The sequence below is a fragment of the Leopardus geoffroyi genome, chromosome C1 (assembly GCF_018350155.1).
Source record: "Leopardus geoffroyi isolate Oge1 chromosome C1, O.geoffroyi_Oge1_pat1.0, whole genome shotgun sequence".
Taxonomy (NCBI): Eukaryota; Metazoa; Chordata; class Mammalia; order Carnivora; family Felidae; genus Leopardus; species Leopardus geoffroyi.
Window position 1 is genome coordinate 35,412,804 of NC_059328.1, and position 10,814 is coordinate 35,423,617.

Genomic DNA, 10,814 nt, shown 5'->3' on the forward strand with positions numbered 1-10,814 from the left:
GTATACAATGAGGTTGAAGAAAGTAGAAGGTACTTTCCAATTTGAGATTCTTGAGTTCTAAGAAATTCCTGAGGAAATAGAATTTTACAAATGCGAATGTGGTTACCTTGTGGTACCAGGGTTTCATTTGAAGTCCACACCCTGATAATTCTTTCCCTTGATCTAACCAATCTGGAAAGTTGCACTCTCCTGTTTAGTCCCTTGGTTTACAAATTCCTTGAATCATTTAATACACTCTATCTATATTATTTAATCCTCATAATCACCTCATGAGGTAGATATATTACTCTCATTTTTATAGCTGAGGTCAACTTGTATTATACAGACAGGAAAGGAACAACTTAAAAGTTCGAATAAATAAAGGTCTGAACAACCATCATCTAAACTTATCAATCCCTATCATATATGGCAGTATTTCATATAGCATTTTATAGCTTATAAATGTTTGTCAGCTTTTTACTCTCATCCCTTTAAAGTAGGTAAAACAAACAAAAGTCTTCCATTTTTTAGAAAAAAAATTCCAAAAATTTAGCTGGTATACTTAAGGCTAGAGATTTACTTACAAATTTGGATTATAATGAAGAACAGAAATGGGTGATTCAGAGATTTTTCTTTTAGATTGAATTTGTAATGAATGTAAATCTTGGAGACTAATGACATCTAAATTATCAAAAAGGTGGTTTCCTTCATTTTATTATTTTTGATAATAGCAGAAATAAGGATTGATATTTTATTTTATTTTTTTAATTTTTTAATATTTTTTTATTTTTAAGAGAGAGACAGAGCATGAGCGGGGGAGGGGCGGAGAGAGGAGACACAGAATCCAAAGCAGGCTCCAGGCTCCGGAGCCGTCAGTACAGAGCCCAACGCGGGGCTTGAACTCACGAACTGTGAGCTCATGACCTGAGCCGAAGTCAGACGCTCAACCGACTGAGCCACCCAGGCACCCCAAGGATTGATGTTTTAAAACAAAACAAATAAAGCTAAAAACCTCAAAGACGCACCAGCAAAATCTGTGTAATCGACTGAATGCTTCAGGTCAGGAAGATCCTTCGGATTTGTATAACATAAAGTAAGAAAACAATAAATGGAAATGAATAAGACATTTAGAAACAGTTGTAATTTTAGGTCTTAAAAGTTTTTTATTTTATTTTTTAAGATGTTTTTATTTTTGAGAAAGGGGGTGGGGACAGAGAGAATGAGTGGGGAGGGGCAGAGAGGGAAGGGAACACAGAATCTGAAGTAGGCTCCAGGCTTTGAGGTGTCAGCACAGAGCCCAACGCAGGGCTCGAACCCACAAGCTGTGAGATGGTGACCTGAGCCAAAGTCAGATGCTTAACCAACTAAGCCACTCAGGCGCCCCTAAAAAAAAATGTTTAGAGTAAGTTGGAAACTGTTTCCTCCTCTTTTAGGTTCTGGAAGACTTTGTGAAGGATTGGTATTATTTCTTCAACTTTTTAAAAATTAAAGTATAGTTGACAATGTTATATTAAAGAAACTTTTCTAGGTTACAGGGGTAGATAATAAAAGAACTGCGATTAAAACTTAGGTATGTAAGGGGCGCCTGGGTGGCGCAGTCGGTTAAGCGTCCGACTTCAGCCAGGTCACGATCTCACGGTCCGGGAGTTCGAGCCCCGCGTCAGGCTCTGGGCTGATGGCTCAGAGCCTGGAGCCTGTTTCCGATTCTGTTTCTCCCTCTCTCTCTGCCCCTCCCCCGTTCATGCTCTGTCTCTCTCTGTCCCAAAAATAAATAAAAAAAAAAAACGTTGAAAAAAAAAAAAAAACAAAAAACAAAAAAACTTAGGTATGTGTGACTCTAAAACTTTTGTACTATCTCATAAGTCTCATCTGTCTACCAACTTCTTTCTTTTCTAGATATATAATCCTAGGAATTCTATATAGATGAAGTCCTGCTCCAAATAGTTTCACATTTAAACTTGGGGCAAAGAGGCAGAATGCTTTGTTAGGATCAAAAATCCCTGTTTTTGTACTTGCTGAATATCCTACTTAGAAGTTTATTAGCTACTAGTACCATTCAAAAATAAATGTGTTAAGGAATGAGGTTCTCAGCATTGACCTAAGACAAGCCTCTTTATCATCCTGCTTCCAAGTTTTCTCATACATTCTGGGAGAACAGGAAAGCATATATTAAGAAATGCTTCCAAAGAAGCAGCTGCCTCCTCTGGGAAGATAATATTTATTTATTTATTTATTTATTTATTTATTTATTTATTTATTTATTTAATTTTTTAAAATTATTTTTTAATGTTTATTTATTTTTGAGAGGGAGCGAAACGGAGTGCAAATGGGGGAGAGGCAGAGAGAGGGAGACACAGAGTCCGAAGCAAGCTCCAGGCTCTGAGCTGTCAGCACAGGGCCCAACGTGGGACTCAAACTCACAAACCGTGAGATCATGACCTGAGCTGAAGTCAGATACCTAACCAACTGAGCCACCCAGGTACCCCTGGTAAGATCACTTTTAAATGTCTAGGAGTTGAAGATACAAGCTGTGTACCTGTGTTACAATATTTATTTACCCAAAATTTCTCCTAATATTAACAACTTGGAAGTACTATGTGTCAGGGACAAAGCTTTAAGATCTCTAAGGAAACTATTAAGGAAAACTACCACGCAAACACTGGTCATTATTATGCAGGTTAAGATTTTTCTGAGCTTTACTTTCATTGAAAGAAAACTGAACATAGAACTATGTGTGTCACCAACACTGTACAGAACATCTGGAGAACTAAAAAGCTAGAAAATAAACAAGCCGTTCAGAAAGGCAGTCCAGAAAGAAGGAAATACTCCACGAAGGATGAAATAAATACTTAACAAAACATGTCATTACAATCATACCAATTTGCTCCCTAGCAGAATAAACTTAAGATTTTAAATATCCAAAGCTCCTAATGACTCTAAAAAAAGGCCGGAGTCTCTTTAGTTGATAAAAGGATCTGTAATTTCCCTCTAAAAGATCTCAAGGGATTTCAAACACTCATTTCCTTTAAATCTACAGAATGAGGGCAAAGGTCCTTAGGCTCAGGGTAATGTCAAAAGTTCTTGGGGCCTGTTCCCTTCTTCCTCATCCATAGAACCATTATGTGTACAGGAGGAAAGAAGCTGTTTTTTATCTTGCTCACTGCCTAAGTTTTAGCAAAGGCCAACTGGGCATTCTATTTCCTGACATACTCATAGAAGAGTAGAAAAAGGCTGATAGACAGGTAAAGGCGCAGTTTATAGTTGGTGCGTGTTAAAAAATTGAAATTTATCTTGACATTCCATGTGGATACACTATTAGACTTCCGGAATTGCTGTGAATGGGACCTGAAGGACTTCCAGCCTACTGGAAAAACAGGTGTCTACTATGAGACACTCCACACTGACCCAGTGAAGAAAGAAAGCTTCCACTAATCTAAACTGAGTATGTCCTAACAGTTTACATGGCTGCACAGAATGACTTTTTTCCGACTCCAAAGTTTGAGAACAGGAGAAGAGCAAGGAATGGGAACAGAATGAAGAAGACTCAGTTAAACAAAAATTCAAAATACAAGAGAAACTTATTTCTAACATATGCTTCTCTTTGCATAAATATGAATGTTAACAGGTAAAGGAAATGTCAAGGATGGCTCCTGAATTCAGATGCCAGGGGAACTAAAGCTTGAAACAATGACTCATAAGAACCAGAAGCAACACTTCCAATGAGGAAAAAAGTCTCCTATGATAACTTAGCCATCTCTAAGTGTTCAATGCAACATTGTGAAAACCTCCCACTCTATTTAAAGACCTTCAAACAATCACCTTCTACTTTATTTGGTAATCTTAAATATATTCCAATAAAGAAGTGTCTTTTCTCCGGCTGGAAGAGTCAGAATGAATTCCCTATTGTTTAATCATTACGTATTTTTGTTTTGTTTTGTTTTTTGGTTTTAAAGTAAAAAATATGTTTACTGGAATGTTTTAGTTGTAGCTGACATTACGACGTTTAGCTTTATTTTTATTAAATAAATTTTTAAAGTTATTTATTTTTAGAGAGAGGGAAAGCATGAACAGGGGAGGGGCAGAGAGAGATGGGGGGGTAAGGGGGGGTGAGAGACAGAATCCCAAGCAGGCTCTGCCCTGTCAGTGCAGAGCCTGATGTGGGGCTCAATCTCGGAAACATGAGATCATGACCTGAGCTGAAACCAAAAGTTGGATGCTTAACCAATGGAGCCACCCAGGTGCCCAACAACATTTAGCTTTTGTTACACCCATAAACATGTGGAAATTACAATTGCAGTGGCAAAGCAATTGTAATGTGAGAAGAATCTTGAAAATATTGATGGAATGGCAATACATGTTTTTTAGCCTGATGATCTGGTACTCTATAGGGGCTTCTGGACCACCAGCCTGATCCTCATGTCAATGTGATAATGTAAGTCCTTATAATAACAGGATGAAATATTAATATCATGGTTTAATTACATATACAATCAACTGGCAAGTATCCAGTTTCAAACTAGATCCTTGAAACGTGGCAAAATAGAGGCTGGTTATTTTTGCCTTAACCATAATTACTGAAAACTTCCCTTCTGTTAGAAGGGAAGAAGATAACTGGACATTCTAGTGATCCAATTTGAAGTGATACTTGCCTCTTATTTTCTTGAAAAAGAAGTTTTGAAAGTTATATACATAGGTTTCATTTAAATTATGCAGCAATCTTTTATTATTGCTATTCAGATTTTGTTTAATGAAAATCTCTGTCACCAAATCAAGTATGATATTTCACGACTATAAGAATAATTAGGGGCATGTAGATGGCTCAGTCAGTTAAGCATCTGACTTCGGCTCAAGTCATGATCTCACAGTTCATGGGTTTGAGCTCCATATTGGGCTCTATGCTGACAGCTCAGAGCCTGGAGCCTGCTTCAGACTATCTCCCTCTCTCTTTGCCCCACCCCTGCTTGCACTCTGTCTCTCTCAAAAATAAATAAACATTAAAAAAATGATACTCATTAGCAAAAGGATAACAGCAACCAACGCCATGATGGCTTTTATTCTGCATCCACGCCATCACATTTGCCTTTGAAACTGTGTGGATATGCTGCTAAAAACAACTGCATTACCTGATAAGTTTTCTATATCACACAGAGGATGGAGAGAGGGATTAAATGATATAACAGGATTCTTTAATCTTTGTACTGTTTTCTTGCATGACATCAATAACTTCAGCCACCTGATTCTGAATATACTTAATTGTATCACTTCTAGGTCTAAATCTTGGTTCAGATGGTCCCTTTAGAAAAAAGTACTCTTCTTCATCTGAATCCTCTTCCAAAAGATTTCTCCCTTCACTCTTCACGGAGCCAGTGACATCATCATCATTTAGGTGGCACTTGAACTTGGGAGGCATACTTTTTATTTTTATTTTACATTTATTTATTTATTTTTGAGAGACAGAGTGAGACAGTACATGAGTGGGGGAGGGGCAGAGAGAGAAGGAGACACAGAATCTGAAGCAGGCTCCAGGCTCTGAGCAAGCTGTCAGTACAGAGCCTGGTGCAGGGCTCGAACTCTGCATTATGAGTTATGAGACCACAACCTGAGCCGAAGTCAGACACTCAACCGAGCCACCCAGGCGCCCCAAGAGGCATTCTTTTTGCCCAAGAAGTACTTTTCTGTTTCCCAGAATAAGTATTCACCACCCGAGCTCCCGGGGGTAGGCAGCACTGGGAGGGTGGGGGAAGGAGTGGGAAGTGCAGGAAGAAAGCGGGGCAGGGGGAGACAGTGGGCACAGACCTGGGGGCTGCTCCACCACAGCTGCACACATAATCATTAGAGTTTAAAAGAAACTAGAGACCAAGGTTGCTTAGAAGTAACTATAATTCTATCTATAATTCTAATGAGACAGATTTTGGGGCAAGAATTCAGTTGCATAGCTACCTGGTAGCTATTTAATAGGAAGGCACGCACTTGCCACACCACCCCAAATGCCAGATCTTGGTGGCACTGTAAGTGGCAGGAATGACAGACTGATGATCATCAGGTGTGCACAGGGAGTTCCAAACCAAAGGTCTGCCTGTGCAGCAGAGTGGGCTACGGCACTCTTGGTGCTCAGGCTCCATCCAAGAAAAGCAGTTGTACTGAAGTGAAAGCCCTGGACTCAAGTGCATCAGAGACTTCCAGGGTTGGAAGAGTTGTTTTGTTTTAAACTTTTAATGTTTATTTATATGAGAGAGAGAGAGAGAGAGAGAGAGAGAGAGAGAAGGGGCAAAGAAGGAGACATGGAATCCGAAGCAGGTTCCAGGCTCTGCGTCGTCAGCACAGAGCCCGACACGGGGCTTGAGATCATGACCTGAGTCAAAGTCAGACACTTAACCAACTGAGCCACCCAGGGACCCAGAGAGTTCTAAGTGCTGCTCCTCACTGTACTGACAGAAAAACAAAATAAATTATTTTAGTCCATGTTAAAAGTAATCAATTCGCTCTTCCAGGCAACAGTCTCTAGCTTGAATTCATTGAATACCTACTATGTGCCAAACATTTGGGACACAGCAGTGAAGAAAATGGACGTGAAAGTTGCATGAAGTGTACAGTTTGATGGAAATGAATTATTATAAGTGTGCAATAACTGAATGGCAAGCAAAGAATCCTATGGAAGCATATAGTGAGGGACCTTGCCCAGGTTGGAAGGTGATGGAAACTTCCCTTTAAGCTTAGACTTGAAAGAAGAGCAGGAGTTAACCAGGAGAAAGGGGTGGAAAAACAGGCACTCTGGCAGAGAAAACAGTAGGTGTCAAGACCTTGATGCAGACTGGTGAGTGTGAGGAACTAACATTGCCCAGCACTGATAAAGCACAGAAACCAAGGTGGGGAGAGGCACAAGATGAAGCTACAATAACACGGGGCACCTGAGTGGCTCAGTTGGTTAAGCGTCCAATTTCGGCTCAGGTCATGATCTTGCAGTTCGTGAGTTCGAGCCCTGCGTCGGGCTCTGTGCCCATCACCACGTGGCAGCTAGAGGCCATCGCGCGTATCCCCGAGGTCCTTAGCAAGATGAAGCTGCAGCCCTTTGTCACAGAGGCCAGTGTGGAGAAGGCTCTGTGGCTCTCCCAGGTGTCCATGCTGGATGCTGCCTTCTCCAGCACTCCGTCAGGGGTGGAGGGCGTTACCAGCCAGGAGGACCAGGGGATGCTGAGTCGCACTGAGAAGCTTCTCAAGTGCTGCTTCACCATCGGCTCCCGGGAGTCAGAGCACAGCATCATCATCCAGGACTTCACCAAGCAGAAATACACAGAGCACGCCATCCACAAGGCCCTGCAGCTCATGTTCTGACGGGCGAAATCCAGCATCGTATGCAGGGCAAGGCCCTCTATCACCTCAAATGAGCCTTCGCGGCCTCGCGGACTTGCCTATACCTCTCGCACCGCCTGCACCATAACCATCGCTGTCCTCTGCCTCCCTATTGTCATCCTAAACTTCCCGTATGCTCTCCCCATCATAGAGGAGGCGTCCCCACCTGCGCTGGAAGAAGGAGCATCCCTTCCTCGCTGCCTCTGGGCGCCTGCCTCTAGTGCAGGTCCAGGAAATGTGCTTTTGGAGTTTGTTGAAATAATAAAGCCACGGTGTGTTTGGATGTCAAAAAAAAAAAAAAATAATAATAAATAATAATAATAAAACAAGCCAGGTAGAGAAGGGTAACTGGCTGAAGGAGTACTAGGAATGGTGACCACAAAAGGAGAGAGGCATGAAAAAGAATGCAGAAGTCAGTGAACTATAAGCAACTCTCCATCGTTTATAGGGTAGAGTGTTGAGTATGGCTTGTAGTGAGGGGAATGGTGAGATTAGGCTGAAAGGAATACGTATGGTTAGATGACTGAGGGCCATTAGGAATTTGTGCCTTATCTTACAAGCAATGTGTTCTTTTCTTCTTCTTCTTCTTCTTCTTTTTTTTTTTTACTTTTTATTTGAGAGAGAGAGTGCGAGCGAGGGAGAGGGGCAGAGAGAGAGAGAACCTTAAGCAGAATCCATGTTCAGCATGGACTGTGAGATCATGATCTGAGCCCAAATCAAGAGCTGGACACTCAACCAACTGAGCCACATAGGTGCCCCACAAGCAATGTATTTATAGGTGTAGGGGAAAGTAGTAGAAAGCAAAGTTGAAAATTTGGGAGAGTGCTGGAAAAACTCATAGAGTAAGGTTCCAAGGGAAACAGGAAAATGGGGCAAAAGGTATAAGTGAAGGGATCAGTCTTAAACAGGAGGAAGGAAACTTCTTCCTCTAAGGCTAGAGAAAAGGAACTGAAGGTGGGTCTGAGTAAAGATAAATTATGGGTATGGGTAGTATGCTGGGCAAATCAGTATCTGTTAGCCCGATTTTCTCGCTTAGCCTTAGCTAAGAGCTAAGAAGGAATAGGCCAAGTAATTTTCTAAGGGAGGTGGTGATGGTTGAGAATTACTACTGAGAGAAGTGGAAAGGTGGTCCAGGAGAAGTGTAAGGCTGCAGAGTGGTTCTAAGGGTTCAGCTACAATCGGAACCATGAAGTTATAGTGGTGCCAATTTACAACACTGCATAATATTTTTCCTGAAGACTTTAATAAAAAGGATGTAGGAGCAGACAAAATAGATATTAGAGGGTTTATGAGGGCAGAAAAAGGAAAAGGACAATGAGTGAGGATATGGAGGGAAATGCCTGAAGTAACAGACCACAGGGTCTAGACTGAAGAAAGAAATCAAGAGAAAGAAGAAAAAGAGAAAGAGGGAGGGAGGGAGGGAATTGAGTGACTAAAATGAAGGAAACAGGCTTCTAGGTAAAGACAGCAGATTAAAAACAGGTATTAAGCCCTATTCCTTTTGAAAGCTCATTAAAGTGACAGGGAAGGGTTTTTGTTGTTATCCTCATCGTTTTTCTAAAGGGTATAAACTCCAAGGACAAAGATTAGGAGAAGGGAGGACATTAAAAAAAATTTTGGAAGCTGGAAAGCAGGATGGTGGTAGCAGATTTAGCACATTTAAGAAAGCTGAATCCTAGATCAGGCATAAGGAAAGCTAAGGAGCAACCTATTTGGACTGCAGAAGCCCAGAAATGATCAGGAATTGGTAGCACAGCTTTTACCCACATCGAAAGGAGATTGGAAGATTTTTCTCTGAAGTCTATAGCCAGTCCAAAAGAAAAGGCTTAAGAATACCAACATGAGAATTTCTTTACAAATAACCTATCTACATCACTTTATAGAAGTGAGAATTAAAAGTACAGAGGAGTAAGAAAAAAAAAGTCTCAGTGCCTAGTCTGGACAAGATACCTTGGGAAAGTTTGTTGATTCTGATGTCCACAAGTCCCTCTCAACCCTTCCCACAAAATACTGCAAATTAAAGAGATACTTTAGGAAGTATAGTTGGTTAGTAGCACTGGGGATACTAATTTAGATAAACAGTACTTCAAGACTTTGCATATCTTTGGGAAAACAATCAAGGGCATAAACCTATTTCTCATCATCTGGAGTCCCAGAAACACAGATTTGGCCAAGCATGATCTTTGAGGTTTTGATTTAAGTCCTTGTCTTATCAGATATAAATGTCTAAACTTAAACAAGAGGAATGTGCAAACATTTTATCCCATTTTAAAAGAAATCCTTTAGAAGTTTGTTTTAATATTATCATTACACTTACAGTGAAAAACCTTCACTAGTACTCAAAAGAAAACAACATAACATTGGAGAAAAGCTACATGATTTTCTTATTAAATATTTGGCACAAACACCTTTTACGTATGAATTATTAAAAACACATGTCGTTTAGAAGTAAAACAGGAATTTTAGGGGGAGGGGCGCAGTGGTGGTGTCTTTAAAGGACAACTAAGCCAGTTTCATTCAGGGAAACTGAGGTTTAGAGAAATAAAGTGATTTGCTCAAGGTCATATAGCTGGTTTGTCTCAAAACTAAATTCCAAAATCTCTGGACTTTAATTTCGAGTACATGCTCTTTCTACCAGCAACATTCTTTTCCACCACATGTAATGCCTCTGTATCACTAATGCATCAGTTTGACACGCAGGAAAGGTGTTGTGCTTTCTTCACATCTACTGAGGTTGTAGAATCTGGGCCCACTGGAGCGAAGTTAGTACTGTCTGGTGACGGAACAGCTTGCTGGGGAGACTGCCTCTATACCTGCCTATAGGGATAGCAGGACTCCTACTCCAGCAAATGTCTTATACTATTTCCCTTTCTAGGACCAAACATGCCTGAGGTCCTCAAGACAGAACACTCTCTTTGCAATCAAGGAAACACTTTATCCTTTCTCAGAAAGGGAGAAAACAAAGGAGATGTACATTCTATCATCATCTCTTTCTCCTACAAGCAGTATGAAAAGTTAGAAAACTTTAAAACAAGAGGTTTCCGGCTCTCCTATATAAACAAAGTCCTTTTCCAAGATAACTTTGGTGTTTGTCCAATAGGACCTAGCCCCAATCTTTGGAAATTCAGTTAAAAAAAAAAAAAAGATAGGAAGTATCATATTCTCATATTCAAAAGTGCTTGAAAATCTGAATTTAATTAGTTTTTACCCACCATCTCACTGAGGCCAGGAGGAGCACAATACCCCTGAGAGTCATAGGAATGGGGGCAAGAACATTTTTACTGCTCATTTATCCAGCCAGCTGCCCTATTACAACTATAAACCAAAGATCCTTAATCATTGGAGTGTAATTACAAGTTAGAAGAATGGAGGGGAAAAAAATCTGCCAACAACCAAAAATATAATCTAGTTCTAAGAAACTGGTGTTAATGGTGTTAATGACACCAGTGCTGACCCAAGGTCCCAAACTCAGCAGCTGTGAGGGA

The 10,814-nt window shown here is 40.5% G+C and overlaps 1 protein-coding gene and 1 pseudogene across 3 annotated transcripts in view; both read right to left on the bottom strand.

The window, feature by feature from the left end:
- EIF2B3 (eukaryotic translation initiation factor 2B subunit gamma) overlaps positions 1 to 10,814 on the bottom strand; it is a 123,019-nt gene that overhangs the window by 44,106 nt on the left and 68,099 nt on the right. The window lies entirely within an intron of this gene.
- Positions 4,904 to 5,450, bottom strand: LOC123597782 (annotated as a pseudogene).